Here is a 5446-nt window from a genome sequence, read left to right on the forward strand (position 1 = left end):
CTCCTGCTTTGGCAGATGGCTTCTTTACCATGAGCACCACTTGGGGAGCCTATTCCTAATCTGTAGTCTGTAACTAAGTTGGCTTTTCTGCCCCCTAACTCTGCGTGAGCTACATTTTGTACCTATTATCCTTGGACTGTATGTTAATTATGTCCTGTATCTGGTGCTCACCTTTACAGCACTCTTCACAGATCACCCCGTGTAGTTTTTCTTTTTTTACATTACAGAAAGAAGGCTTAAGTACAATACCTGGACTTCCCTGGTAGCTCAGCTGATAAAGAATCTGCCTGCAAAGCAGGAGACTCCAGTTTGATTCCTGGGTCGGGAAGATCCACTGGAGAAAGGATAGGCTAACCACTCCAATATTCATGGGCTTTCCTGGTGGCTCAGATGGTAAAAAATCTGCCTGCAATGTGGGAGACCTGGGTTCATTCCCTGGGTTGGGAAGATCCCCTGAAGAAGGGAACAGCTACCCAGTTCAGTATTCTGGCCTGGAGAATTCCAGGGACTGTACAGTCCATGGGGTCGCAAAGAGTCGGACACGACTGAGCAGCTTTCACCTCACTTCGCATCTCTTGTTGCAGAGCACAGGCTCTGGGCACAAGGGCTTCAGTAGTTGTGGGGCACAGGCGTCAGTTGCTCATGGCACGTGGAATCTCCCCAGTCCAGGGATTGAACCCGTGTCCCCTGCATCACTCTGGTCCTCATCACCAACCCCTGAGTGTGAGCCCTCATTTTATATAAGCCCCCGACTCCTCGTTGGTGGGGGTGGGGGTGACACAGTTCTTGAGACTGGAGCCTGCCGTGTCCTCCCTTGACCTGCCTGAGGATTACAGCCACCTTTCTATTTCCCTCAGACTCTACCTCTGTATTTTTTATTCAGCTACAGTGGGCAGAGAAAGCCAAGATTTTGGTGGCAACAATCGGTCTGTGGATCAGTTTCTAGCGTGTATAATACTGTCAGAGAAATGGAGCTGGGAGAGGCTTCTGGAATCACCCAGTCACTCCCTGCGGTTAACCCGTGGGGAAATGGAGACCTGGAGTGCACCCATGGATGGCTGGCTAAGGCCACCTGGCAGTCTGGAAGCCGAGTCACAGTTTTTTAGGACTATACAAATAAGACCTATCCAGATCCCGTTCATTCACTCAGCAAACAGCCTGGGAGAGGCCCGCCACCCCGTCCGTGAGCGACTGTGGGTCAGATAGAAAGCAAGACCCGCATCTTCTCCATCGAGGTGGCAAGGACTTCAGGAGGAAGTGCAACTGGAGGTCACACGATTGGAAGCCTTTGTGTCCTGCGAGTGGTCAGCAACACTGTGGAGACAGGAATATGGGGAGATAAATGCTGTCTAAGCCTGATGGTCAGAGAACGGAGGCTGGATGGAGGCAGCTGGAGGCAGACGTGCCTTTGAACTCCACCTCCAAGGAGGAACCAGGTTTCCAGGGGGACCTGTGGACCAAGGAAGAAAGATAAGAGTGGCTCAGAACAAAGCACACTCTTTGAAACTTAAAAATGTTACCTGAGCCCAAGGTTGGTCTGCTCATGGCATGACAGGGCAATTAACCGAAAGACGAGATATTGAGGCAAAGAATACTTTATTCAGAAAGCCAGCTGACCAAGAAGATGTCAGACTAATGTCTCAAAATAACCATCTTATGGGGTCTGGATGCCAGGTTCTTTTATAGAATAAAGATGGGGGGAGGAGTTGAGGAAGTAAAGACCATTATCTTGCAGACATCTCCTGGAATGGCTAACCTCAAGGAGGAGTGTGTTAGGAGTGTGTTAATCAGAGGGTCAGAGTTCCCTGAAGTAGGTCATTATGTATGATTATAATAACAAACCTAGATAGCATATTAAAAGGCAGAGACTTCACTTTGCTGGCAAAGATCCATATAATCAAAGCTATGGTTTTTCCAGTAGTCATGTCTGGATGTTAGAGTTGGACCATAAAGAAGGCTGAGCGCCCAAGAATTGATGCTTTTGAACTGTGGTGCTGGAGAAGACTCTTGGGAGTCCCTTGGGCAGCAAGGCAATCAAATCCTAGAGGAAATCAACCCTGAATATTCATTGCAAGGACTGATGCTGAAGCTGAAGCTCTAATACTTTGGTCACCTGATGAGATAGTATTTGTCTGTTTGTGACTGGCTTATTTCTCTTATGGAGAAGGCAATGGCACCCCACTCCAGTACTCTTGCCTGGAAAATCCCATGGGTGGAGGAGCCTGGTAGGCTGCAGATCCATGGGGTCGCTAGGAGTCGGACATGACTGAGCGACTTCACTTTCACTTTTCCCTTTCATGCACTGGAGAAGGAAATGGCAACCCACTCCAGTATTCTTGCCTGGAGAATCCCAGGGATGACGGAGCCTGGCGGGACACGACTGAAGCGACTTAGCAGCAGTAGCAGTATTTCTCTTAGCATAGTGTCCTCTAGGTTCATCCATCTTGTAACCGGTGTCAGAATTTCCTTCCTTTTTAAGGCTGAGTAATAAATATCCTATTGTATTGAAGTTCCAATTCTTGGGTCACCTGATGCGAAGAGCCAACTCATTGGAAAAGACCCTTATGCTGGGAAAGATTGAAGGCAGGAGGAGAAAGGGGCAACAGAGGATGATATGGTTGGATGACGTCACCAACTCAATGGACATGAATTTGAGCAAACTCTGAGAGATAGTGAAGAACAGGGAAACCTGGTATGCTGCAGTCCATGGGTTGCAAAGAGTCAGATATGACTTAGAGACTGAACAACAACAATATAACAAAAGCAATGAAAAACAATGGTTAAAGTCAAAGAAGAAAATCCATCATGTATTCAGAACCTGCTCTTCCCTGCAACAAAAATATGAGTCTCATCCAGATACAGACAGATCACTTATCAAAGACGAGCTTGCCTCACTGCACGGGGAACAGACAGGACAGTTAACTGTCTCCAGACTTTCCTTACGAATTTGTTAAGGACACTGAGATATTCAACCAGAGTCTACCCACACAAGCAAGTATAGGCTAATCCTCACCTCAGACTCAGTGTGAAAGGAAGTGTGCTCGCCATGGGCACCTGTATCTCTACCCTTGATAGACAGTAGGATCAGCCGGGTTCCTGCCCCGCAGGAGGGGTCCATGCTCTGCGCATCCTTCCTGATGCTGGACCCCAGGAGGCCTCACACACCGACACTGCGTCAGAGCTTCTCCTCCAGGCCTGGGCGGAACGACTCCCAAAGCAACTTTTTGGTGTCCAGGTCTTGGAGATGGGCTGTATGGATCCCAACCACTTATTCCAAGATAACCATCATGCAAGTATTCTGATTGTTTTTTCTGCTCCCTGATAAGGTTGGGAAAGTAATAAAGAAAGGTGCCCCAAGGAAACAAGATAACAGGATTAAAGCGAGAACAGCCTGGCAATGTCTCGGAGATGGTCCTGATGACCTGCAGCCAAACCCTTCCTCTTAACTGTCACTAAAGGGATTGTACAGTTTCCTTCTCAGGTGTAAAGGGTTGTGACTAGCAGTGCATAATTAAAGTACATTCCAAAGGGAAAAACAGCGGCTCAGGTAGGCCTCGGAGAGTCTGTCTTGGGAAGAGTCTCATTTGTGCTCTTTCCAGCATCCTTATCGGGAGGCGGGGAGATCTGGTTCTGGCCTTGGGACTAGGAGTAATTAAAATACCTTTAATTGGAAGATTCCATGATGCCTTCCAAACAGCAGAGCGTAATTGGCAGCCTGTTCCTCTGGCCTCCTGTGGGGAGCCATCGAGAAGACCAAAATTCTTCTCAAGTGGGAAGGGGTTTCAAAATGGAGTTTGGCTGTGGCTGTGTCTACACTCGAGAGGCCCAAGGTTGTTGTTGTTCAGTTGCTCAGTGTTCAGCTCTTTGCGACCCCATGGACAGCAGCACACTAGGCTTCCCTGTCCTGCATTAACTCCCGGAGCTTGCGCAAACTCATGTCCATCGAGTCGGTGATGCCATCCAACCATCTCATCCTCTGCTGTCCCCTTCTCCTCCTGCCCTCAATCTTTCCCAGGTTCAGGGTCTTTTCCAATGAGTCGGCTCTTTGCATCAGGCCCAAGGAGAGGCTCTTGAACTGTGAGGGCTTGGGATTAATCCTGGGGGCCCCAGGTAGAGTGTGTGAAAAACTGAGGAGTCCCATAGGGAAGGACAGACAGACGAATGGACAGAAGTGGTGTCAGGGCTGAGAAGCAAAGGCCTGTCCATGGTGGGGAGACTGATGGTATTTGAAGACTGTATTCATTTTTCTCCTGCTGCTGGAAGACATGACCATGAGTGTGGTGGGTGGAAACCACACGGATTTACGATCTTATGGTTCTAGAGACTAAAGCGCAGAGTGGGTGGCAGGGCTGCGGGCCTACTGAGATGGGGGTGGGCTGGGGGGAGAAGCTGTTTGCTGCCTTTTCCGGCTTCTCGAGGCTGCCAGCACCCCCGGGCTGGGGGAGTCTTCCTCTGTCTTCAAGGCCAGCTTCTTCCAGCCTCTCTCTGACACGTGTGCCCGTCCTCACATCTCCTGTGACCTCCTGTCTTCCTCTCAGAAGGAACCATGCAATGACCCAGGCGTCCGGGGTCATCTCCAGTCTCAGACCCTTACTGACCTCTGCAGAGTTCCTTTTGTCCACAAGTCACGTTCACGGGTTCTGGAGATTAGAGCGTGGACACCCTGGGTGGGTCTTGAATGCACCCACGTGAGCTCCAAGGAGGAGCCGGCAATTAAGCGGTCACAGAGCCTGTGTCTCCAGGGAGACCCTGGGATAAAGGAAGAAGGAAATACCACCTCTGGAGCCTTGTCATATTTGTTTTAAAGAAAACTGTGGTAAAGCACACATAAACATAAAATTGATTACGTTAACCATTGAAAACTCGCACAGGAGGCCCTGAGGCTGAGTTGACTCCGAGGATTTTGATCACCCCTGGTGGCAGAGGATGAGACAGTTAGGTAGCATCACTGACTCAACGGACATGAATCTGAACAAACTCTGGGAGCCAGTGGAAGACAGAGGAGCCTGGCGTGCTGCGGGCCATGGGGTCACAAAGAGTTGGACACGACTCAATAACTGAACAACAACAATAGCCTCTCCAACAGGACCACAGGGGTTCAGCGACATAACAGTGGGTGTGGGCAGATGAGACACGCCCGCGGACAGAGTTGTACTGACACCTGAAGAATGACCCGAGCGGTGGCCAGGGTGAGCGTGATTCGAGTCACAGTGGTGATGACATCTGGCCTTCCTCGTTTGCTTGATTCCTAGCTCCACGCTGACACATCCTGTGTCTCAGGGGGAGGTGTTCAGGACCCTGAGAATTGTTTGTGTTCACCAAAAAGGTGATTCCAGGGTCACTTAGGGCCTTATGTTTTAGAAACTATTATTTGGTTTATTAAAACCACACATTAGAAAATAACTTCTTTACCCCTTTAGCTTCGGCTTTGATGAATGTTTGACTT

General features: G+C 49.3%; 1 long non-coding RNA gene across 1 annotated transcript; it reads right to left on the reverse strand.

Moving 5' to 3' along the window:
• Window positions 1–1117: 1117 nt before the first annotated feature.
• LOC145546409 (uncharacterized) lies at window positions 1118–4981 on the reverse strand. Its single transcript, XR_014082888.1, has 2 exons — window positions 3662–4981; window positions 1118–1450 (listed from the first exon to the last, which is right to left on the reverse strand). It is a non-coding gene; the product is annotated as an uncharacterized LOC145546409 (long non-coding RNA).
• Between the last annotated feature and the right edge of the window lie 465 nt (window positions 4982–5446).

Source organism: Giraffa tippelskirchi, chromosome 4 (genome assembly GCF_054371585.1).
Source record: "Giraffa tippelskirchi isolate mGirTip1 chromosome 4, T2T-mGirTip1v1.2.pri, whole genome shotgun sequence".
Lineage (NCBI taxonomy): Eukaryota > Metazoa > Chordata > Mammalia > Artiodactyla > Giraffidae > Giraffa > Giraffa tippelskirchi.